Raw genomic sequence first — 25,678 nt, 5'->3', positions numbered from 1 at the left:
TCGGCCATTCCAGGCAGAGGAGAAGGCTTGATTGCGCCAAAGAACCCAGACATCGAAACCTTGGTCCGGAACAATATCATTGAAAACAACGGCGAATGTCCGACATGCCCCCGCCGTAAGTTTTTCTTGCTTTCTATAAGCTTTTTAAGATTCTCCGCGGTTTTAAAGAACTCCTGTCACTCCTCTGTCTTCCGCTCAAATGAATTTCGCGCCTAAGCGGAATGGACGGGGACTGATTCCGGAGGTGGGCGGTTGTTTCCGGCAAGCAACCTTCAGGTGTGCATTAGCGTCACCTACTGAAATGGAGTGTGGACCAAGATGGATCCCTACTCTATATTCTTTTATTTAACCCATTGTTTTTTAAATACGTGTATAATGCTTTATATCCTATGTGTTGTGAATTCCATCCTACTATATCTTCCAAGGAACCCAAAGACATGTTACCACACCTCCCGCTTTATTTATTCTATAGATTGCCTGAACTATTTCATAAACTAAATCTTGTCTTGTTTCTGATGCTATGTTTTTTTATGCTCATCAATGCACTGCTGGAGTCCGAGCACACAACTACTTTCCTTGCTTTGTTTTCCTCTATCCAGTTAACTGCCATATAAATTGCTACCAATTCCCCCGTAAAAACAGATAGTTTATCACAGATTATTTTATTTAATACTATGTTTCCTTGTGTGATAACTGCTGCAGCTCTTACCTTTATTTTTTTTATAGTTTTTGATGCATCCGTATATATCATATCTCAATCTATTAGTTTGTCCGTGGAAATTCCTGTATTTGTTGCCTCTTGTTTTTTTTTATTTCTTGAACTATTCACACTTCTGTTCTTTTCTACACTTTCTTGATTTCTCACTTTAAGTGCCTCTGCGTATGTAATATTTATTTCAACTTTGATTTGTTGTACTTCTGTTGCCTGTTTCATGATGTATGGCTTTTGATTATTTCTTTTTTCAATCTACAATTCCAATAAATAACACGTATTTCCAGATTACTGATAACTTTTAAAAAAAAAAATGTAATTCCTGAATAAGATAATTGTATCGAATCCAATGGATTGTCTGGTCCTAAAACCTCTTTGTAATGTTTGTTTGATTCCCCCAAAATACGACACAGTCTAATTTGAAAAACATATGTGCCTCGTCGGCTGTAGTAAAAAAAAAAAAAACCCATGCCTCCTCGGTCTAACCTCTCCCAGCCCCTTTTCTGCCGTGTCAAAGATGGATCAAAGACCACCTTTGTCCCTAACCCCCACTTCTTCTCCACTACCAAGAGAACAGTAATTAATCCGAGCTGAGTTTTTAAAAATATTCCAACATGACTTTTTACTTTCATTTTGTATCAAAGCTGAGTAGTGCTCTCTGGTTTATTTTGCAAATAAACATGATCATGTACAAGACTCGCCTACCCACAATGCACTGCAGCCCAACGCTCCTGGTCGGATGTTTGTATCGGGGTTCATGGAGAGATGCGGTAAAGAGTGGTAGCCAAGACACACGGTCACACACGGTCACACTCGGCAATTATTTTGACCTGGGGAACAGATTTAGAGGAAAAAACGTGTCTGGGGGGCCGGGATATCTGATTTTCAGGTACAAAAAACTTCACAATGACACAAGATAAACACAACAGTTAAACATCACACTAAAAACAAGACATTTACTTGTACGTTCAAAAGACAGAATAGAACAACAACCAAAAAGTCAACCTAAAAGAAAATATGGCGATGGGGGTCTTGCTCTTGGATTCACGGCAGCGGTGGTGGGGGCAGAGGAGAGACCCCTGTGTATTCTGTGTCTAAAACCGCTAGCAGCAGACAGCATGAGACCCAACAAATTAAAGAGACACCTCGAGACCACACATGATGTTCAATAAATTTGAAAATGTTGAGCTTGGCATTAGCGTTTTGTTGGGGCGATGGGGGTAGGTGGGCCTTGAAAACTAACTCCTTGGTCTAAAGTGGGGATGACAGAAAAAAAAAGTTTGAGAAGCCCTGAACTAATTGTACGGATCTCACTTTAAATGGCAAACTGATCATTTAAATGTTTTCACTTTGAATATGAAACGAGGAGTAAAATGTACAATGTACAATATTATCAATTATTTCACAATGACATGTTTTAAGGATATTGTACAGTATAATTAAATCTAAAATGAATGTGATTTTTTTTCAGGATAATTTTATTTTTAGCCAGTAAACAACTGGTATGTATCTTTTGTATCGGGTTTCCCCCTTTAAATAACTAAATTGTAGAATTGTACAATATTCATTATTATTAAATATTAAATGTGCCAACTAGTTATACGGCATACATCATCCCCCTTTACCCATTTGTTAAAAAGACGAAAGTTGATGCGAACGTCTACGTGCTGTCAGAAAACTAAAAGAAGAAGAATGCCTTTGTGCTATCCTGGCACAAGTTATAAAACAAACAGTTACCAAATTTTTTTCTGAGGAGACAAAAAAAAAAGAAAAAGGGAGGGACAATCAAGGATCAACAATGGCACGACTTTCACTAGCTTGTGTGAGGTCAAAGACGAGAGATTTTAGACCAATGCTGCCTTGGATCTGTTCCTGCTAAACCAGTAAGTGACTTTCAATGCTCAAATCAGAATAATAATGCTAATTTCAGCTAGTGGAAATTTGTGTGGTAGCAATAAATACCCACCAGCGCGATACATCGCAGTTCCACGCTGACCAACCACGCAACAAACTCAAAAGAACTGTACACGGAAAAAACAATGCAGTGACTTCAAACTGCAAATATAAGGTTTGAGTAAAATATGTAGGTTGGTGTGAATGTTGTCTGTCTATCTCTGTTGACCCTGCAATGAGGTGGCGACTTGTCCAGGGTGTACACCTCCTTCCGCCCGATTGTAGCTGAGATAGGCGCCAGCGCCCCCCACGTCCCCAAAAGGGAATAAGCGATAAAAATGGATGTAGGTTCCTACTGTGGAAAGTTCAGTAATACAGAATCATTGTGGCATTATCGTGTCAGTTTGACGCTATATGCGCTAGTCCTCATGGTAAATGTGGTTTTCCTTTTGGGAAAACGCCATCGCTTTGGTTCACTGGTGCGGCCAATATAAACCAAAACTGAAAGTTCTTAAGTGGGGCTTTAAGTAGAGTTTATAAATCTTGTATCTGTGCCACATATAGCCTTATTTCAGTGTCAACAGTCTCCAGCTTACTTGCTACACATGTTTTGGCTCTGCCCACCCCTGTGCAGTTATTGGACCGACATGTTTAATACTTTGTCTGTTGTTGTAATTAACCACTAGGCCTTCTTTGCTTTTATTTGTTGTTGTATCTTTATGTTAGCAATTGGGACTTTTTGAATGAAATTGTCTGTGACTCCATGTTAACGAAGTTGCCTGTACTATTTGACTGATGCATTTTATTGATTGATTTATTATTTTTCTTTCTTTTTCGTTTTGTGTGTCTTGTTTTTTGGGGGGAAAGGAACATTTAATATTGATTGTAAATACGTTTGTACTTTAAGAAGTTGTATTTGCCTTGAAACTCCACAAACCTTTTTCGACCCGTATGTACAGTCACCGTGTGCTCAGAGAAGAGGTAGGATTAAATATAAGTTTTACTTCTTAATATTCCTTTTCAGATTTGTTGAAAGGTGCAAATGGAACCATGTGATGTTACTTGACGTAAACATGTCTGTAACATATACATCAAAACCATAGCCACATGCGTAATGACTAACATTTACATAACATTTTGTAGATGGCATTGCATGTCTTGGCTTGTTCTATTCTGTCTTTTGAACGTTCAAGTAAATGTCTTGTTTTATAGTGTGAGGTTTAACTGTTGTGTTTATTTTGTGTCATTGTGAAGTTTTTTGTACCTGAAAATCTGATCTCCCGGCCCCATTTTTCCTCTAAATCTGTTCCCCAGGTCAAAATAATTGCCGAGTGTGACCGTGTGTGACCGTGTGTCTTGGCTACCACTCTTTACCGCATCTCTCCATGAACCCCGATACAAACATCCGACCAGGAGCGTTGGGCTGCAGTGCATTGTGGGTAGGCGAGTCTTGTACATGATCATGTTCATTTGCAAAATAAACCAGAGAGCACAACTCAGCTTTGATACAGAATGAAAGTAAAAAGTCATGTTGGAATATTTTAAAAAACTCAGCTCGGATTAATTACTGTTCTCTTGGTAGTGGAGAAGAAGTGGGGGTTAGGGGCAAAGGTGGTCTCTGATCCATCTTTGACACGGCAGAAAAGGGGCTGGGAGAGATTAGACCGAGGAGGCATGGGTTGTTTTTTTTTTTTTCACTACAGCCGACGAGGCACATATGTTTTTCAAATTAGACTGTGTCGTATTTTTGAGGAATCAAACAAACATTACAAAGAGGTTTTAGGACCAGACAATCCATTGGATTCGATACAATTATCTTATTCAGGAATTACATTTTATTTTGAAAAAGTTATCAGTAATCTGGAAATACGTATTATTTATTGGAATTGTAGATTGAAAAAAGAAATAATCAAAAGCCATACATCATGAAACAGGCAACAGAAGTACAACAAATCAAAGTTGAAAGAAATATTACATACGCAGAGGCATTTAAAGTGAGAAATCAAGAAAGTGTAGAAAAGAAAAGAAGTGTGAATAGTTCAAGAAAAAAAAAAAAAAACAAGAGGCAACAAACACAGGAATTTCCACGGACAAACTAGTTGTATTCCTGGCTTACGTAATAAACTGTACAGAACAGGCTAGAAATAAGACTGAGAAGATCAAAATAATTGTCAAAGCAGCAGCAAAGTTGTTGAACGAACTATCTTGGGACCGGGTGCAAGCTGTACTACAGAGAGTAGACGTGACGGAGTCATGTTACCACATTCCAACACCCTGTTAATTGTCCGGTGGAATGCCAGAAGTTTGATAGCAACTGAACATGAATTAAAAGGATATATTAAAAATATGAAAACTAATCCACATATAATTTGTATTCAAGAAACATGGCTGAAGCCAAAATTAAACTTTATAATAAAAGGATATATAACGATTCGTAAAGATAGGAATGATGGGTAAAGAGGATGATGTGCCACATTTATTAAAGAAGATGTAGTCACGGGTAAAGAAACAGCAGAACCTTTAGCAAAAACATTTGTTAAAGTGCACAATAATGATAATTTGAGAAATGTAGAAAAACAAAAGAGAGAAGAAACGATGAGTTTAAATATTGGGGAAATGATGGAAGACAACGATAATAGCTTTACCAACACTATGGATATGACATTTTCTTTGAATGAAATGGTTCGAATTTTGAAAAAGGTTAAAAATACGTCACCGGGGAAAGACCTAGTGGGTTATCAAATGATCAAAAACTTAGGTAGCATCGTCAAAGAAGTGGTCTTGAAATGATATGACAGGATATATGAAGAAGGAGAATGACCGGCAGAGGGGAAAATTAGCGGTAATAATTCCAATATGCAAGTCAGGGTAAGACCCGGAAGAGGCAGGAAATTATAGGCCGATAGCATTGACCTCAAATTTGGGGAAAGTAATGAAAAAAAAATGATTAATGAAAGACTAGTATATTATTCAGAGTTAAAAGAAATAATCAAAAAACTAACAAAGTGGTAAATAATGTTCAAGACTGGGGAACGGCTTGGGGTTTAAGATTCTCTGTTGGAAAGACAAAAGTCATACATTTTACAAAGAGAAAAGTACAAAACAAGCTCCAAATAAAAACCCTACGGTGAAAATATAGAAGAGGTACAAGTATTTAAATATTTAAGTGGTTTGATAAAAATATGAACTAGTCAACCCACATCAGCAAAATAGATTTGATTGGATTAGATTAGATAGTACTTTATTTATTCCTTCAGGAGTGTTCCTTCAGGAAAATTTAAAATAGGGGAAAAAGTAAAAAGGTGTTAAATATAATGAGGGCTTAGAGGGGTAATGATTGGGGGGCTGATAGGTTGACGTTGAAAACAATATATGTATATGTAACTGCTGTGTACCCGTCCCGTCAAGAATCCACACACAGGCTGGTTTGGATGATGTGGTTCTTTACTGGTAGCTGCAATGAGTGATCAGAATGCACATACACACAATATGTGGTTAGCACCTCTGCTGGTTTCGATGTCATTAGCAGAGTGCAGGAAGTCTGCTCAAATACATAACATTTTCATATTTTTACAAATACATGAAATACAATTACAGGTGTAACTTAATACAATGGTTTTTAACAGTATACTTTTTCTGTGTGATCGTATAGTGGTTTTAACTTGCTTTTATCTTCACTGGTATTACAATCAATTCAATACAATATATTTTTAACTTGTTTTTTAACCAACATCATCCTTTTTTATATATTTATGAAATAGAAAATAGAAAAGTACAAAATACAATACAAGACACGACATGACAAAATCATTAAATGGACTTTCAGCACCCTCTGGTGGCGACTAGCGAAAATGACAGACCACGTTGTGTCCATGCCAAAATGTCGGACAATTCAAACTTAAACATGAACATACGGACACGTAACACGCAAATAGTGCAACAATTATTACCTGCAATGAGTGATCAGAATGCACATACACACAATATGTGGTTAGCACCTCTGCTGGTTTCGATGTCTATAGGGGAAAATAATATCGACTTCAGTGCAAAATAGTAGTACATCTAACGTGAGCAACAACCAATTCAAAACAAAGATTCCACAACATAGCATTTCAACTACTGTTAAATAACTGTGTATCTTACAATGAATATTACGTTAGCTTTAGTGTAATTTACAATACTTTGCGGAGCAATATCGGAACATGTCTTACCATTAGCAGAGTGCAGGAAGTCTGCTAATAGCTTCCGGTTTCCGGTCATATTTACAGATTTTCAGGTACCAGCAGATGGCGCAATTGGACCTCATTGCATTACAAAACAATGTACATATTTTAGCAGGAATTTCACTCAAATAAATAAAGTATTTTTTATACCCGTTACATACACCCCCATGAAATTCTGCTAAATTTAGGAGTGCAATACTTGAGACAAATACAAAAAAACAAGTACATTACTAGGAACAAAACTGGTGTGCATGTCAATTCTAAAACTCTCTCAAAAAGGAGTGTGAAAAGAAAGAAGGTGATCAATCTCCTAACTAAACACAGACTCAGAGATGCCTATTACACCTCTGAAATGCAATATGTCGTTCCTATAGCTTCAAGTACTACTTAGAGTCTTCTTTGGTCAAATACTTTCATAACTCAAACTGAAATTGCATCTCTAAAGAACTTAAACAAGTTACTAACTGATACTGTGGACACAGAATCCTCATCTACGACTTGCTTATTCATCTGACAAATAAGGCGTTGTGGAGGGTTCATGGAACTACGATCTCTGAGACCATAACGGCCAGGCTGTGTGCAAATCGCTTGAGCTACAGAGCCTGGAACGTCACTGTTCAGAATGTCATTGTCCGGGGAGTCAATGCCTTGTTGAGAGTCTTTGTCAGTGGGAGCAACATCTGTGGGGATATTGTCAGGAGGGGACTTGTCAGTAGAGTCAGTGTCCAAAGGGGTCATATCTGGATGGACAGTTACAGGAGGGGCAACTCCTGTGTCAATGACTATATCTTCAGAGCACTGTGGTGAACCTTCCGCACCATAGACAGCAGCATGGTCAACATCTTCAGGGATTCGCTGACTGTCCTGACTGGACGCGGTGACTGAGAGAGAGTCGGACTGAGCAGAATCAGACCTCCGTTCAAACGAGTCATCCTCTTCTTGAGAATGGACTTCGTCTTCTGAATGGACTTCCTCTTCACTTGTCCGCATCAGCCAGTTGACTGTACGTACATCACTGTCTTCCACCAGATCAGGAACGTCAGGACATACATCACTTCCATGCGCAACAGCATCACATTCAGAGTGCTCAGAGACATTGTCCAGATCTCTTTCACAGGGCAGGAAGCTAATAGAGAGTAGTAGATTCCGGTGAACGACTATCTCTATACCTGTCAGGCAATCCTTGACTCTGTAGACATTCAGTTCAGGTCTGACTGAGATGACTTCATAAGGGGTCGACTCCCATTTGTCTGCAACCTTGCGTTTTCCTGGCACACCTCTGTTGGCAATCAGCACTCCGTCTCCAACGACGAGGGGTGAGCCCTTGACCTTGCGGTTGTACAACTTGGCGTGGCGAGTCTGTTCCCTGACACTGTTCTTCTGCACAATCTGAGCAGCTTCATGTAGATCTTTCTTCAGTTGGGACACAAAGTCTGAGTGACTGACAACAGTGTCATTGGTGAGAGCATGCTGAAACATGACGCGGACAGGGAGACGAGGGATTCTTCCAAACATTAAGTAGAAGGGTGCAAAACCTGTTGTCTCATGCTCTGCGCAGTTGTAGCAGAATGTAAGTTGCTGCAGCATTTGTGGCCACTTTGCTTTGGACTGAAGGGGAAGAGACCTAATCATATCTCCCAGGGTCCTATTAAAACGGTCTGTGACACCATTTCCCATGGGGTGATACGGAGTTGTATGGGACTTCTGTACCCCAGCCATCTCTAGAAGCTCCTTAATCAACTTGCCCTCAAAATTGGCTCCCTGGTCTGAATGGATGCGCCGAGGAAAGCCATAAATGAGAAAGAAGTCATTCCAGAGACGACGACCGACTTGCTTGGCAGTTTGATTCTTGCATGGGAAGGCGTGTGCCATCTTGGAGAAGTGATCGGTCACAACTAGAACATCCACAGACTTGTTCCCATGCTCAGCAGTCCAAAAGTCTATGCAGACCAACTCCATAGGCTCAGAGGTGACAATATTCTTGAGAGGCGCACGACTGTGTGGCTCGGGTGTCTTCCCTACTATGCAGCGCTGACAAGACTGAACATAGTTTACAACATCACGTTCCATGCCACTCCAGAAGAATCGTTGCCTCACCAGCGACAAGGTACGATGCTGGCCTTGGTGACCTGCTGAGTCATGGAGACCTTGGAGGACTTTCTGCTTTAAAGAGTCTGGTACTATGAACTGGAGGATCTTTTTGTTCATCTGGGGATCCTTCCTTATCTTGTACAGCATGCCATTCTGTATGGTCAGTCTACTCCAATGCTTTAGAAGTTTGATTACACTATGTGACTCAACAGCTCGCTCACGCTTGGTTGGTCTCTTGTGTCTCTGTACAAAGTACATGGCCCTGCCTACTGTCTTGTCTTGTTCTTGTTGACCAACAAGCTGACTCTGTGGGAGTGCAGTGGACTGGTCTTCCTTCTGTAGAAGACTAAAGGCAGCGTCTGCCCCAATCATGTGACTCACACCTCCAGTAGACTGAGCACTGAAGATGGCAGCGACTTCCTCTGATGCAACTGAGCCTCTTGTGTTTGGTGAAATTGCCTCTTGCACTGGCCTATCTGATGTTTCACCACCTTCGTCCACAACAGCTTGACAGTTGTTGGATACTCTGAACACCTCTTGTACCGTTCTGTCATTCACACCACTGACTTGCTCCAACAGTAAGGCATAAGGTTCGGTGACAAGGCGATGACCCACACACGACTGGACAAATGGCTCACGGCTCAATGCGTCAGCTACAACGTTCTTTGGGCCAGGTATGTACTTCAAGTCGAAGTCATAAGCAGCAAGCTTCGCTACCCACCGCTGTTCACACGCGTCAAGTCTGGGTTTGGTCAGAATATATGTCAAGGGGTTATTGTCAGTCCATGTGGTGAAGTGTCTGCCTTTCAACCAGTGGCTAAATTTGTCGCATACTGCCCATTTCAAGGCAAGAAATTCAAGTCTGTGCGCAGGGTAGTTTAACTGAGAACGAGAGAGTGTTCTACTCGCAAAGGCGACAGGTCTGGCTACCTTTCCACCAGGCGGAAGTTGCGACAGGACAGCTCCAATCCCATCAAAAGATGCGTCGACAGCCAGAATGAACGGGGCATTGAAATCTGGGTGGGCTAGAGTGACACTTGTCATGAGGTCGTGTTTCAGTGTCTCGAACGCAGTCTGGCATGCGTCGGACCAATCAGCAGGAGTCAGCTTCACAGGACCTCCTTTCTTCACAGGTTTGCGACCTTTTTTGCGCTTGCACTGAGCACTAGGTTCAGCTGTGAGACTGAACAGCGGTTTAGCCTTCGCAGAACATGCCTCAATGAAACTTTGGTAGTACATCACCATGCCTAAAAACGATCTGATTTTACTAGGACAAGGCGTTTTACCATCGGTTTCCATGACGTCTGAGACCTGTAGGTCATTTATGGCTCTGACCTTCTCAGGGTCTGTCTGAACTCCATCCTTACTGATGACGTGCCCGAGAAATTTCACAGTCCTCCTGAGGAAGAAACACTTCTTGGGTGAGAGCTTAAGGTTGTGCTCCTTGAGGCGGGCAAACACCATCTGCAGGCGTTTGAGTGCGACTTCCTCCGTAGGTGCAAATACCATCAGATCGTCGAGGTAACACAACAGGCTCGTGAAATTCTCGTCACCGAATATTGACATCATCATCCTCATGAAGGTAGCTGGACTGTTGCAAAGGCCCTGAGGGAGACGGTTATATTCATGAAGTCCAAAGGGTGATGAGAATGCTGTATACTTCTTGTCATCAGGGTGCAAAGGGACATTATAGAAGCCTGATGTCAGGTCCATTGTGGAGAATAGAGCATTTCCACCGAGTGCGGCTAGAGCATCTGCTTGATGTGGCAGTGGGTAGGCATCCTTCACAGTTCTTGCGTTGAGCCATCTGAAGTCAGTGCATACTCTGAGGTCTCCATTCCGCTTCCATACGAGAACGAGTGCAGATGCATATTCACTGTTGGACTTTTGAATAATGCCTTTTTCCTCCATCTCATTCAGAGTCGTTCTCAGTTTGTCATATTGGCTTGGTGGTATGCGCCTGTATGGTAGACGGAACGGCTTGTCATCAACAAGGTGGATACGATGCACAAACTCTTTGGCCTCTCCGCAGTCCATCTTGTGTCTGGAGAAAATTGATTCATATTCTTCAATAATATGAACAAGCTTGTCCTTCCACTGCAGTGACACTTTGCATGACTTCAGATCAATGTCTTGTAGACCCAGAGTCTCCAGTGCACGCACCATGTCTTCTTCTGACCTTGGATGCACATCTTCGCTCTGCACACACTGCATGTTGCATTTGACCTCCTCTGCTTTGGGTAGATCTTCCACTGCGATACAGGGGGACACATCTGCGATTTTGGCGTTTCTTCTCAACACCACAGTTCTGTCTGTAGGGTTAATGACTTTAACGGGCACCCATCGATCTCCCCAAAGTGGAGTGATAACCCTTCCAACAAGGATTTGTTTGGGTCTGGCTTTAGACTGGGTCGGCTCAACTACCACTGTACTGCCTACAGACATCACCGCTGACTCAGGTAACTTGCCCCAAACAAGGTGCTCACTCTGTGGTTTCAGTGTTACACAACTCTTGACTTTCACGGTTCCCACCTTATCTGGAATGCATTCACCTCTCCATCTCTCTGTGTTGGACAGTAGTGACAAGAATTGGCACTGGTCATCAGTCTGACCATTGTCGGGCGAGGAAACAAGCCTCCAGTAGCCGTCAGTGCTCTTCAGTTGAGTTAGGATATGCTTGATAGCATTGCTGCCAAGGATCATTGCTTCTGTCTGGCCAGGCACACCCATTACCGGAACGATCATCCTGCATCCGTAAACGGTAACATCAAGGTTATACATGTCTTTGGGGGAAACACGGTGTCCGCCGCAGCCTACAATGACATAATCATCAGCTTTGTCCTTCGTCATGTCAGGGCATTGCTGCAGCAGGGACTCAACAGCAGACTCACTTATTGTACAGGCCATCGACCCGCTGTCTAACAGTGCTTTGAAAGTGGGGCCATTCTTTACAAGTACAGGCGTGTAGAACAGGCTATCAGTCTCTGTTATTCTCTGGGATCCCTGAAATATCAGTTTCTTGGATGAGATTACTGTACTGCCACTGTAACTGCAGTGCGACTCATAGAGGGATTCAATATCAAGCATGTCGGGCTTCTCATAACTGGTGGGAGGTTCAATTAGCTGATCTGCACTGTCCTCCCCTGTGTGCAGATCGGTCAGTTTTCCTGAGGCTGTGGAGTAGTCCTCCTCGCTGGACAGTCATGACGTGAATGGCCTGGAGCATAGCACTTGAAGCAAAGCCTCTTCTCCCGGCAATGAGAGAAAGCACTGTGACCGTCATCTTGGCAAATAATGCATGGCATGTTAGTAAACCCATCAACTCTGTTCGCAAGACACCTGGGTGGAGCTCTCTTCCTCACTTGTGACTGGTTAGAGGTTCCACACAGCAGAACCTTTTCCAACAGAGCCATCACCTCCGCTAGGGGGACACACTGAGGGCTCTGGGTCTGAGGTGGCATGTGACCACTGCGGTCAAGGGCTGGACTATGGCTCACCTGAGCTACGTGTACTGCGATGTCAGTGTGTACTGGGGGGGTTGCTTTGCAGCTCATCTCAGCATGGTACTCGTTCAGCACCTCCAGTACTTCACACGCTGACCATTTGTCGATTGCTTTGGATCTAAAAGTGAGTGCCAGGTCTTTGCAGGGACAGTTCCTAACAAACATACGAGTCACCTCTGTTTCCGGGTTGTCCAGCGTCTTGCCCTGCTCTCTCAGACAGTCAATGGCGAGGTCAGCTGCCCTGTTCAGTCTCAGCCAGTAGTCATAAGGGTCTTCCTGGTCTCTAGGCAAAGTCGAGTAAAAATCAGCTAAGGGGACAGAAGAGTACCTCGTACAGCTAAAGTGTTTTCTAAGTAGACCATAAATCAGATCAGGCTGAACATGAATATCAATATTACTGTTCCTAATGCCAAACTTCACTACATCTTTAGCTTTACCTCTCAAATGCATAAGAATTTCCTCAGCCTGCTATTCGACTTTAACATTACTCCTCTTAATGAATGTTCTCTTCAGATCTTCCCACTCATGCACCTTAATTGAATCTGACCCATCTCCTACAAATGATGGTGGTTCCTTAACCTTCCTTTGTGTGACAACCTGCACCTGAGATACATCAGACGCATGGCTGGGCTGACTCAGTGTGCTTGTTACATTCTGTGTGAAAGTTGGATCAGGAGTTACTGCGTTATTTGGCTGCATACGCGACATGATGCTATCAGCTAACTGTTGACCTATCTCCTGAATAACAGTCCTCATCTGGTCAGCTACACACTCAGAGACATCACTAACAGCATTTGGTGTAGATGTGACTTGAGGCAAAGAGCTAGTGCGCTGGTTTGCTGCATTTCGTACGCTAGGATTGGACACTGCCTCTAATGAGGGTAAACTAACACCTGGGGCAGGACTGTCAAAAGAAAATGGGATAGGAGTAGGCATACCCCTGCCTCTGCCAATTTGAATGGGTGTGCCAAACTTTGGGAAAAGTGGATTACTCTGAAAAGACATGTTTCAAAAATGTCTGCCAAAAAACAGTGCAGTCCACCCCACTTTGTGAAATCGTCAATAACAAAATGGCAAATACAGTCAAAATGATAAAACAAATCACCAGTCTGTGTGACACGTTACTGCTATGCCACATAAAATTATCCATACCGCTGCGACACACTATAATGAGCTTCACTGCAATACATGCTACCCTTGTAAACTGTGAAAACAAATACTGTGAACCGATGGCTTCATGGAGCGATGTGGTAGACAGGACGGTCACCGGTTCGACGATAGAAGTCTCAGGTCACGGCACCAATGTAACTGCTGTGTACCCGTCCCGTCAAGAATCCACACACAGGCTGGTTTGGATGATGTGGTTCTTTACTGGTAGCTGCAATGAGTGATCAGAATGCACATACACACAATATGTGGTTAGCACCTCTGCTGGTTTCGATGTCATTAGCAGAGTGCAGGAAGTCTGCTCAAATACATAACATTTTCATATTTTTACAAATACATGAAAGACAATTACAGGTGTAACTTAATACAATGGTTTTTAACAGTATACTTTTTCTGTGTGATTGTATAGTGGTTTTAACTTGCTTTTATCTTCACTGGTATTACAATCAATTCAATACAATATATTTTTAACTTGTTTTTTAACCAACATCCTCCTTTTTTATATATTTATGAAATAGAAAATAGAAAAGTACAAAATACAATACAAGACACGACATGACAAAATCATTAAATGGACTTTCAGCACCCTCTGGTGGCGACTAGCGAAAATAACAGACCACGTTGTGTCCATGCCAAAATGTCGGACAATTCAAACTTAAACATGAACGTACGGACACGTAACACGCAAATAGTGCAACAATTATTACCTGCAATGAGTGATCAGAATGCACATACACACAATATGTGGTTAGCACCTCTGCTGGTTTCGATGTCTATAGGGGAAAACTAATATCGACTTCAGTGCAAAATAGTAGTACATCTAACGTGAGCAACAACCAATTCAAAACAAAGATTCCACAACATAGCATTTCAACTACTGTTAAATAACTGTGTATCTTACAATGAATATTACGTTAGCTTTAGTGTAATTTACAATACTTTGCGGAGCAATATCGGAACATGTCTTACCATTAGCAGAGTGCAGGAAGTCTGCTAATAGCTTCCGGTTTCCGGTCATATTTACAGATTTTCAGGTACCAGCAGATGGCGCAATTGGACCTCATTGCATTACAAAACAATGTACATATTTTAGCAGGAATTTCACTCAAATAAATAAAGTATTTTTTATACCCGTTACATATACATATCACTTTAATTCCATCTGTTATTGATTACGGATGCATTATTTACCAATCTGCTTCAAAAACATGACTTGGGAAAATAGACTGGATCCAGTCACAGGCTTTAAGGTTATGTTGTGGAGCTACTACATCAACCCTAGTGGCAGTATTACAAGTAAAAATGAACGAAAAACCTTTGAACAAGAGGAGAGATCAACTCTCAGCAGTTTATCGGGCAACTTTAAAAGGATCCAAGCAAGGATATCCCACTTGTCCAGTGGTACCAAACTGCCAAGAAAAAGAGAAAAAAAAAAATAGTTTTGGGTGGATTAAAGGAGACATATGTAATAAAGTTAAAATTGACAATATTAAAGTTAGTCCTACAGTACCAATTCCTGCAATACCACCGTGGATGTTTGATAACCCAAAAGAAAACATGCAATTACTAAAGAATAGAAATTTAAATAGTTATCAGATAGAAAAATAGATTAAGATATGATATATACGGATGCATCAAAAACTATAAAAAGTAAGGTAGGAGCTGCAGCAGTTATCCCACAAGGAAACATAGTATTAAATAAAATAATCAGTGATAAACTATCTGTTTTTACGGGGGAATTGGTAGCAATTTATACGGCAGTTAACTGGATAGAGGAAAACAAAGCAAGGAAAGTAGTTGTGTGCTCGGACTCCAGCAGTGCATTGATGAGCATAAAAAAAAAACATAGCATCAGAAACAAGACAAGATTTAGTTAATGAAATAGTTCAGGCAATCTACAGAATAAATAAAGCGGGAGGTGTGGTAACATTTCTTTGGGTTCCTTGGAAGATATAGTAGGATGGAATTCATAACACACAGGATATAAAGCATTATACACGTATTTAAAAAACATTGGGTTATATAAAAGAATATAGAGTAGGGATCCATCTTGGTCCACACTCCATTTCAGTAGGTAGCGCTAATGCACACCAGAAGGTTGCTTGCCGGAAACAACCGCCCACCTCCGGAATCAGTCCCCGCCCATTACCCTTAGGCGCGAAATTCATTTGAGCGGAAGACAGAGGTGTGAGAGGAGTTCTTTAAAACCGCAGAGAATCTTAAAAAGCTTACAGAAAGCAAGAAAAACTTACGGCGGGGGCATGTCGGACATTCGCCGTTGTTTTCGATGATATTGTCCCGTACCAAGGTTTCGATGTCTGGAGTCTTTGGCGGAATCAAGCCTTCTCCTCTGCCTGGAATGGCCGAGTCTCTTCGACGGCCGTTGACGGACCCGCCAGCGTTAAGGGAGACCAGCGAGCCGGAGATGTAAACGGAAAATCTGTAAGTAAATATATGTATATATGTATTGTATACCGCATGTTTTTTTCTTGTAAAATGAGAATCATTTGACTCACCAGACTGCGATTGTGTTAAAACGTTCGCGTTAGGATCTTAAGGCAATTCCTCTATGACACAAAATAATGAATACACATAATATTAAATAATTCGAAGGTTTAAACACACCTCGATAATCATCTTCCAACTTTGTAAGATCGATCAAACAAAATCCTTCGTCTTTCACTTCGTCGTCATCGGCTGGTAAAAAAAAGAAAAGTATTACAACGTCGTACACGTGCAATGCTTTTAACGTTTAAATGCTTAAAAGGAGTTAAACAATTGTCTAATAACATGGTAAAGCAGAGGTAATGGTGTGTGTGTGTGTGTGTGTGTTTATGTGTGTGTGTGTGTGTGTGCGTGTGTGCGTGCGTGTGTGCATGTCCACATCTTCCCACGGAACATTCCCAGCCATCAATACATCGAAGCAGGGTCAAACATATGGTTAACCTTAACCTAATTAGTTCCTCCCAATCGTTTAAATATATTTTTTCGTGAGGTCTGGAAGTTGTTTCAAACGATCATAAACATTTAAACTGTCAAATGGCTGGTCAGATGCTGATCAGATGACATTCTCAAGCTTCCTTAAAAACTGACCTCAACCCTCCTTTGTTCCCTCTTAACCAATCCCTCTCCAGGTCTTAAACCCACCCTCTTCCTGGTTGAATCACTCCCTCCTCGGGTCTTAAACCCGACCTCCTCAGGTCTTAAACCCACCCTCTTCCTGGTTAAAACTCTACCCTCTTCCTGGTTAAAACTCCACCCTTTTCCTGGTGAAATCCCTCCCTCTTCAGGTCTTAACGTCACCCTCTTCCTGGTTAAGACTCCACCCTCTTCCTGGTTGAACCAATTCCTTTTCAGGTCTTAACTACATCCTCTTCCTGGTTAAAACTCCACCCTCTTCCTGGTTTAACCACTCCCACTTCAGGTTTTATCTCCACCCTCTTCCTGGTTAAATCACTCCCTCTTCAGGTCTTAAACCCACTCTCTTCCTGGTTAAATCACTCCCTCTTCAGTTCTTAAATCCCCCTCTTCCAGGTTAAAACTCCACCCTCTTCCTGGTTAAAACTCCACCTTCTTCCTGGTTAAACCACTCCCACCTCAGGTCTTAACTCTACCCTCTTCCGGGGTAAGCCACACCCACTTGACCTTGACCTTTGACCCTTGAACTTGACCCCTCATGAATCATTGATTTATGACCCTTCATAAATTATTGATTTATAACCCCCCATAAATCATTTTTTGACAGAAGGTGTCCCCTTAAATTTTCTAACATCCTTGGCTTTTGCCTGCCACACCGCAACCAAAGTGTTGCCATGTCATATTTTTGCTATCTCATAATGCCGACAATTTGATCCTCGGAAAGCTGGGAATAAGGGTAGTGTGGCCGAGCGGTCTAAGGCGCTGGATTGAGGCTCCAGTCTCTCGGGAGGCGTGGGTTCAAATCTCACCGCTGCCATCTTTTGCTGGTAACGCATTTGTATCTTCCCTGACTGAGGCAATAAGACTCTTGGCCTCATTTGGAAAGCTTTCAAAAATAGGGCCCGAACGTTAGCTTTGGAGTTTTCCATGCCAGGTATGCAATAAAAAAAAAACACAACCAGCACAGTTTTAAGGCCCGCCAGCAGCCTCTGAAAAAGCTAAAAGGTGGACGTGGTTGTGTGTTTATCCACATGTCGTTTGAAGATCACCGCCCCTACTTAAGACATTCAGTCCACTTTTATCTGCTTCTGTATTTTGATGACACCGCAGTGATAGGATGTATCACTGGCCGGCACGGAGCGACATACAGGAGGGAGTTAGCCTGTCTGGTGACATTGTGTAGAAACAACAACCTTATCCTCAACAGGGACTATACTAAGAAGACAAAAGAAGACATGAGGAAAGAAAGTCTGTTCGTTACTGTTACTATTGTACAATTTTTACACATCCAAGTCCAAATTCATGCAGCAGTTTCCATAGTGTAGTGGTTATCACTTCACTGAGACACAGAAGTTACCCCGGTTCAAATAATACAATTCACATTTCTGACATAGTATATGAATGCAACGGGTGCTTCACAGATTTGTCAAGAAATCATGCAGGAGACAAGTGTCTGAACAAATCATCAGTTCCCTGGTGGTCTAGTGGCTAGGATTCGGCGCTTTCACCGCCGCGGCCCGGGTTCGATTCCCGGTCAGGGAAAGCTATCCATTCCGTTCTCATAGCAGGAAATTTCTATAAAACTTATGTGACTTCCATGTTTAATGCTCATGATATACAAAGCATTATCGTTGACATTTTACATAAAGGCAATGTGGACATTGCTCCAATTTGGCCAAAAAAAGGTGCCTGAGATGCCCAGCTTTCCTCTTTCTTGTTCTCTTCCAGTTCCACGGCACGACACCTTTCCAGTTCACCCCACACCCGAGCCGAGTCACTGACGGCATCCAGATCTTGTTGGTTGAATTGCACAGGCAGGAGAGAGCAGACTAACGAATGACACATCATCTGCACTCCTCCACACTAACATGCTGTAGAACATCCTCATAGCCTCGTTTTTTCATGGATACCTTGCAACGTTCCGTTTCTCAGATCTTGGGCGATTTAGGCAGGACCAAAACGCCACACTTCTTTGGAGCCGGGCAGAAGGTATTTGTTTAGTTGTGTGAGGCATTTTCCCTGCGGCTTTAGCAGACGGCCAACCTGTTGCGGTGATGGCTGTCAGTCGGGGCTTGTCCAGGATGGAGGAAATTTGCCTTGATTTTAATCTCTTCGTTGCAGGTTCTCGGTCAAACAGAGCGAGACAAGGGCCAGTTTCTTGTTTGAACTTTTCCTCTGACGTCAGATAATACGGAGGATCAATGCCTAACAGCTGATAGAGATTGTAAGTTCTAATTGATTTCAAACACCCAGTTAGAGCCTCGCAGGCAGTGTTTAGGCCAGGATTGATTTCGGCAAGATGACTCAACGTGATTGCAACATGACATGAGGCACTTTTGGCTGTTCTGATTCATAGGGCGAGTTCAGTTGCTCGGATAGTGGCAGAATATGTTCCCCGGCTGGTATTGTACAGTTTTTTAGGATGCTGTTTCCAAATCCAACCTTAGCTTTAACTTTCTCAATATGATATTTGAAGGTGACCAACATAGACTGTCTGTGGTTGTATTCAAGCTGTTTTCCGTACCATCTGACTTTAGGCTAACCATTGGTGTATTTGTATATGTGTAATTAAACTGTTGTCAGTGTTTGCTCATCGGTGGTTAGATGTGTTGTAGTAAATAAGACCATATAGGGCTTCGCCTAAGGACTTTTCTAATTCTACCAAGGTTGATTTTTCTAATGCTATGTCGAGGTCGTCAGCTGCTGCATCCCTAACCTTTTATTTGACGCATTGACTCTGACAAACGATTTTCCCTTTTTGAAGACTTGCTTTTGCGTCCTAATTTAGAAGGGTGGAAAAAACATTAGTAAAATACTGTGTTTGATTTCTATAGGGCTGTGCAGCAACGCCGAGTCCACACATCACAACATTCGGAGAATGATACTTTGGTCACTTCTCAAATTTCAACAAGATTGTAACTGAAGAAAATTTGAGGTACCTAAACCATCTCCCCGTCAGGGAATCGAACCCTGGTCTTCCGCGTGACAGGCGGAGATGCTGTCCACTATACTAACGAGGACTGCTTGACATAGTGTTTTCCAGGGGACAAGCAAAATTCCTTGGCTTTTGCCTGCCACACCGCAGCCAAAGTGTTGCCATGTCATATTTCTGCTATCTCATAATGCCGACAATTTGATCCTCGGAAAGCTGGGAATAAGGGTAGTGTGGCCGAGCGGTCTAAGGCGCTGGATTAAGGCTCCAGTCTCTCGGGAGGCGTGGGTTCAAATACCACCACTGCCATCTTTTGCTGGTAACGTATTTGTATCTTCCCTGACTGAGGCAATAAGACGCTTGGCCTCATTTGGAAAGCTTTCAAAAATAGGGCCCAAACGTTAGCTTTGGAGTTTTCCATGGCAAGTATGCAATGAGAAAAAAACACAACCAGCACAGTTTTAAGGCCCGCCAGCAGCCTCTGGAAAAGCTAAAAGGTGGACGTGGTTGTGTGTTTATCAACATGTCGTTTGAAGATCACCGCCCCTACTTAAGACATTCAGTCCACTTTTATCTGTTTCTGTATTCTGATGACACCGCAGTGATAGGATGTATCACTGGCCGGCACAGAGCGACTTACAGGAGGGAGTTAGCCTGTCTGGTGACATTGTGTAGAAACAACAACCTTATCCTCAACACGGACTACACTAAGAAGACATGAGGAAAGAGAGTCTGTTCGTTATTGTTACTATTGTACAATTTTTACACATCCAAGTCCAAATTCATGCAGCAGTTTCCATAGTGTAGTGGTTATCACTTCACTGAGACACAGAAGTTACCCCGGTTCAAAAAATACAATTCACATTTCTGACATGGTACATGAATGCAATGGGTGCTTCACACATTTTTCAAGAAACCATGGATGAGACAAGTGTCTGAACAAATGATCAGTTCCCTGGTGGTCTAGTGGCTAGGACTCGGCGCTTTCACTGAGGCGGCCCGGGTTCGATTCCCGGTCAGGGAAAGCTATCCATTCCGTTCTCATAGCAGGCAATTTCTATATAACTTATGTGACTTCCATGTTTTATGCTCATGATATACAAAGCATTATCGTTGACATTTTCCATAAAGGCAAAGTGGACATTGCTCCAATTTGGCCAAAAAAAGGTGCCTGAGATTCCCAGCTTTCCTCTTTCTTGTTCTCTTCGAGTTCCATGGCACGACACCTTTCCAGTTCACCCCACACCCGAGCCGAGTCACTGACGGCATCCAGATCTTGTTGGTTGAATTGCACAGGCAGGAGAGAGCAGACTAAAAAATGACACATCATCTGCACTCCTCCACACTAACATGCTGTGGAACATCCTCATAGCCTCATTTGTTCACGGATACCTTGCAACGTTCCGTTTCTCAGATCTTGGGCGATTTAGGCAGGACGAAAACGCCACACTTCTTTGGAGCCGGGCAGAAGAGATTTGTTTAGTTGTCTGAGGCATTTTCCCTGCGGCTTTAGCAGACGGCCAACCTGTTGCGGTGATGGCTGTCAGTCAGGGCTTGTCCAGGATGGAGGAAATTTGCCTTGATTTTAATCTCTTCGTTGCAGGTTCTCGGTCAAACAGAGCGAGACGAGGGTCAGTTTCTTGTTTGAACTTTTCCTCTGACGTCAGATAATACGGAGGATCAATGCCTAACAGCAGATAGAGATTGTAGGTTCTAATTGATTTCAAACACCCAGTTAGAGCCTCGCAGGCAGTGTTTAGGCCAGGATTGATTTCGGCAAGATGACTCAACGTGATTGCAACATGACATGAGGCACTTTTGGCTGTTTTGATTCATAAGGCGAGTTCAGTTGCTCGGATAGTGGCAGAATATGTTCCCCGGCTGGTATTGTACAGTTTTTTAGGATGCTGTTTCCAAATCCAACCTTAACTTTAACTTTCTCAATATGATATTTGAAGGTGACCAACATAGACTGTCTGTGGTTGTATTCAAGCTGTTTTCCGTACCATCTGACTTCAGGCTAACCATTGGTGTATTTGTATATGTGTAATTAAACTGTTGTCAGTGTTTGCTCATCGGTGGTTAGATGTGTTGTAGTAAATAAGACCATATAGGGCTTCGCCTAAGGACTTTTCTAATTCTACCAAGGTTGATTTTTCTAATGCTATGTCGAGGTCGTCAGCTGCTGCATCCCTAACCTTTTATTTGACGCATTGACTCTGACAAACGATTTTCCCTTTTTGAAGACTTGCTTTTGCGTCCTAATTTAGAAGGGTGGAAAAAACATTAGTAAAATACTGTGTTTGATTTCTATAGGGCTGTGCAGCAACGCCGAGTCCACACATCACAACATTCGGAGAATGATACTTTGGTCACTTCTCAAATTTCAACAAGATGGTAACTGAAGAAAATTTGAGGTACCTAAACCATCTCCCCGTCAGGGAATCGAACCCTGGTCTTCCGCGTGACAGGCGGAGATACTGTCCACTATACTAACGAGGACTGCTTGACATAGTGTTTTCCAGGGGACAAGCAAAATTCCTTGGCTTTTGCCTGCCACATCGCAGCCAAAGTGTTGCCATGTCATATTTCTGCTATCTCATAATGCCGACAATTTGATCCTCGGAAAGCTGGGAATAAGGGTAGTGTGGCCGAGCGGTCTAAGGCGCTGGATTAAGGCTCCAGTCTCTCGGGAGGCATGGGTTCAAATACCACCACTGCCATCTTTTGCTGGTAACGTATTTGTATCTTCCCTGACTGAGGCAATAAGACGCTTGGCCTCATTTGGAAAGCTTTCAAAAATAGGGCCCAAACGTTAGCTTTGGAGTTTTCCATGGCAGGTATGCAATGAGAAAAAAACACAACCAGCACAGTTTTAAGGCCCGCCAGCAGCCTCTGGAAAAGCTAAAAGGTGGACGTGGTTGTGTGTTTATCAACATGTTGTTTGAAGATCACCGCCCCTACTTAAGACATTCAGTCCACTTTTATCTGTTTCTGTATTCTGATGACACCGCAGTGATAGGATGTATCACTGGCCGGCACAGAGCGACTTACAGGAGGGAGTTAGCCTGTCTGGTGACATTGTGTAGAAACAACAACCTTATCCTCAACACGGACTACACTAAGAAGACATGAGGAAAGAGAGTCTGTTCGTTATTGTTACTATTGTACAATTTTTACACATCCAAGTCCAAATTCATGCAGCAGTTTCCATAGTGTAGTGGTTATCACTTCACTGAGACACAGAAGTTACCCCGGTTCAAAAAATACAATTCACATTTCTGACATGGTACATGAATGCAATGGGTGCTTCACACATTTGTCAAGAAACCATGCATGAGACAAGTGTCTGAACAAATGATCAGTTCCCTGGTGGTCTAGTGGCTAGGATTCGGCGCTTTCACTGCCGCGGCCCGGGTTCGATTCCCGGTCAGGGAAAGCTATCCATTCCGTTCTCATAGCAGGCAATTTCTATATAACTTATGTGACTTCCATGTTTTATGCTCATGATATACAAAGCATTATCGTTGACATTTTCCATAAAGGCAAAGTGGACATTGCTCCAATTTGGCCAAAAAAAGGTGCCTGAGATTCCCAGCTTTCCTCTTTCTTGTTCTCTTCGAGTTCCATGGCACGACACCTTTCCAGTTCACCCCACACCCGAGCCGAGTCACTGACGGCATCCAGATCTTGTTGGTTGAATTGCACAGGCAGGAGAGAGCAGACTAACAAATGACACATCATCTGCACTCCTCCACACTAACATGCTGTGGAACATCCTCATAGCCTCATTTGTTCACGGATACCTTGCAACGTTCCGTTTCTCAGATCTTGGGCGATTTAGGCAGGACGAAAACGCCACACTTCTTTGGAGCCGGGCAGAAGAGATTTGTTTAGTTGTGTGAGGCATTTTCCCTGCGGCTTTAGCAGAGGGCCAACCTGTTGCGGTGATGGCTGTCAGTCAGGGCTTGTCCAGGATGGAGGAAATTTGCCTTGATTTTAATCTCTTCGTTGCAGGTTCTCGGTCAAACAGAGCGAGACGAGGGTCAGTTTCTTGTTTGAACTTTTCCTCTGACGTCAGATAATACGGAGGATCAATGCCTAACAGCAGATAGAGATTGTAGGTTCTAATTGATTTCAAACACCCAGTTAGAGCCTCGCAGGCAGTGTTTAGGCCAGGATTGATTTCGGCAAGATGACTCAACGTGATTGCAACATGACATGAGGCACTTTTGGCTGTTTTGATTCATAAGGCGAGTTCAGTTGCTCGGATAGTGGCAGAATATGTTCCCCGGCTGGTATTGTACAGTTTTTTAGGATGCTGTTTCCAAATCCAACCTTAACTTTAACTTTCTCAATATGATATTTGAAGGTGACCAACATAGACTGTCTGTGGTTGTATTCAAGCTGTTTTCCGTACCATCTGACTTCAGGCTAACCATTGGTGTATTTGTATATGTGTAATTAAACTGTTGTCAGTGTTTGCTCATCGGTGGTTAGATGTGTTGTAGTAAATAAGACCATATAGGGCTTCGCCTAAGGACTTTTCTAATTCTACCAAGGTTGATTTTTCTAATGCTATGTCGAGGTCGTCAGCTGCTGCATCCCTAACCTTTTATTTGACGCATTGACTCTGACAAACGATTTTCCCTTTTTGAAGACTTGCTTTTGCGTCCTAATTTAGAAGGGTGGAAAAAACATTAGTAAAATACTGTGTTTGATTTCTATAGGGCTGTGCAGCAACGCCGAGTCCACACATCACAACATTCGGAGAATGATACTTTGGTCACTTCTCAAATTTCAACAAGATGGTAACTGAAGAAAATTTGAGGTACCTAAACCATCTCCCCGTCAGGGTATCGAACCCTGGTCTTCCGCGTGACAGGCGGAGATACTGTCCACTATACTAACGAGGACTGCTTGACATAGTGTTTTCCAGGGGACAAGCAAAATTCCTTGGCTTTTGCCTGCCACACCGCAGCCAAAGTGTTGCCATGTCATATTTCTGCTATCTCATAATGCCGACAATTTGATCCTCGGAAAGCTGGGAATAAGGGTAGTGTGGCCGAGCGGTCTAAGGCGCTGGATTAAGGCTCCAGTCTCTCGGGAGGCGTGGGTTCAAATACCACCACTGCCATCTTTTGCTGGTAACGTATTTGTATCTTCCCTGACTGAGGCAATAAGACGCTTGGCCTCATTTGGAAAGCTTTCAAAAATAGGGCCCAAACGTTAGCTTTGGAGTTTTCCATGGCAGGTATGCAATGAGAAAAAAACACAACCAGCACAGTTTTAAGGCCCGCCAGCAGCCTCTGGAAAAGCTAAAAGGTGGACGTGGTTGTGTGTTTATCAACATGTTGTTTGAAGATCACCGCCCCTACTTAAGACATTCAGTCCACTTTTATCTGTTTCTGTATTCTGATGACACCGCAGTGATAGGATGTATCACTGGCCGGCACAGAGCGACTTACAGGAGGGAGTTAGCCTGTCTGGTGACATTGTGTAGAAACAACAACCTTATCCTCAACACGGACTACACTAAGAAGACATGAGGAAAGAGAGTCTGTTCGTTATTGTTACTATTGTACAATTTTTACACATCCAAGTCCAAATTCATGCAGCAGTTTCCATAGTGTAGTGGTTATCACTTCACTGAGACACAGAAGTTACCCCGGTTCAAAAAATACAATTCACATTTCTGACATGGTACATGAATGCAATGGGTGCTTCACACATTTGTCAAGAAACCATGCATGAGACAAGTGTCTGAACAAATGATCAGTTCCCTGGTGGTCTAGTGGCTAGGATTCGGCGCTTTCACTGCCGCGGCCCGGGTTCGATTCCCGGTCAGGGAAAGCTATCCATTCCGTTCTCATAGCAGGCAATTTCTATATAACTTATGTGACTTCCATGTTTTATGCTCATGATATACAAAGCATTATCGTTGACATTTTCCATAAAGGCAATGTGGACATTGCTCCAATTTGGCCAAAAAAAGGTGCCTGAGATTCCCAGCTTTCCT

At 42.6% G+C, this 25,678-nt stretch overlaps 10 non-coding genes across 10 annotated transcripts; 7 read left to right on the top strand and 3 right to left on the bottom strand.

The window, feature by feature from the left end:
• Positions 1–17,462: 17,462 nt before the first annotated feature.
• trnal-gag (transfer RNA leucine (anticodon GAG)) lies at positions 17,463–17,544 on the top strand. The gene has a single exon. It is a non-coding gene; the product is annotated as a tRNA-Leu (tRNA).
• Positions 17,545–18,197: 653 nt separating this feature from the next.
• On the top strand, positions 18,198–18,269 carry trnae-uuc (transfer RNA glutamic acid (anticodon UUC)). The gene has a single exon. It is a non-coding gene; the product is annotated as a tRNA-Glu (tRNA).
• A 1,406-nt stretch (positions 18,270–19,675) lies between these two features.
• trnad-guc (transfer RNA aspartic acid (anticodon GUC)) lies at positions 19,676–19,747 on the bottom strand. Its single transcript has one exon. It is a non-coding gene; the product is annotated as a tRNA-Asp (tRNA).
• Positions 19,748–19,886: 139 nt separating this feature from the next.
• Positions 19,887–19,968, top strand: trnal-aag (transfer RNA leucine (anticodon AAG)). The gene has a single exon. It is a non-coding gene; the product is annotated as a tRNA-Leu (tRNA).
• A 2,121-nt stretch (positions 19,969–22,089) lies between these two features.
• On the bottom strand, positions 22,090–22,161 carry trnad-guc (transfer RNA aspartic acid (anticodon GUC)). Its single transcript has one exon. It is a non-coding gene; the product is annotated as a tRNA-Asp (tRNA).
• A 139-nt stretch (positions 22,162–22,300) lies between these two features.
• On the top strand, positions 22,301–22,382 carry trnal-aag (transfer RNA leucine (anticodon AAG)). The gene has a single exon. It is a non-coding gene; the product is annotated as a tRNA-Leu (tRNA).
• Positions 22,383–23,025: 643 nt separating this feature from the next.
• On the top strand, positions 23,026–23,097 carry trnae-uuc (transfer RNA glutamic acid (anticodon UUC)). The gene has a single exon. It is a non-coding gene; the product is annotated as a tRNA-Glu (tRNA).
• Positions 23,098–24,503: 1,406 nt separating this feature from the next.
• trnad-guc (transfer RNA aspartic acid (anticodon GUC)) lies at positions 24,504–24,575 on the bottom strand. Its single transcript has one exon. It is a non-coding gene; the product is annotated as a tRNA-Asp (tRNA).
• A 139-nt stretch (positions 24,576–24,714) lies between these two features.
• trnal-aag (transfer RNA leucine (anticodon AAG)) lies at positions 24,715–24,796 on the top strand. The gene has a single exon. It is a non-coding gene; the product is annotated as a tRNA-Leu (tRNA).
• A 643-nt stretch (positions 24,797–25,439) lies between these two features.
• trnae-uuc (transfer RNA glutamic acid (anticodon UUC)) lies at positions 25,440–25,511 on the top strand. Its single transcript has one exon. It is a non-coding gene; the product is annotated as a tRNA-Glu (tRNA).
• The last annotated feature ends 167 nt before the right edge of the window (positions 25,512–25,678 follow it).

The sequence above is a fragment of the Nerophis ophidion genome, unplaced genomic scaffold (genome assembly GCF_033978795.1).
Source record: "Nerophis ophidion isolate RoL-2023_Sa unplaced genomic scaffold, RoL_Noph_v1.0 HiC_scaffold_130, whole genome shotgun sequence".
Lineage (NCBI taxonomy): Eukaryota > Metazoa > Chordata > Actinopteri > Syngnathiformes > Syngnathidae > Nerophis > Nerophis ophidion.
Note: the sequence above shows the minus strand (reverse complement) of the source record. Positions and strands in the feature narration are given on the sequence as shown.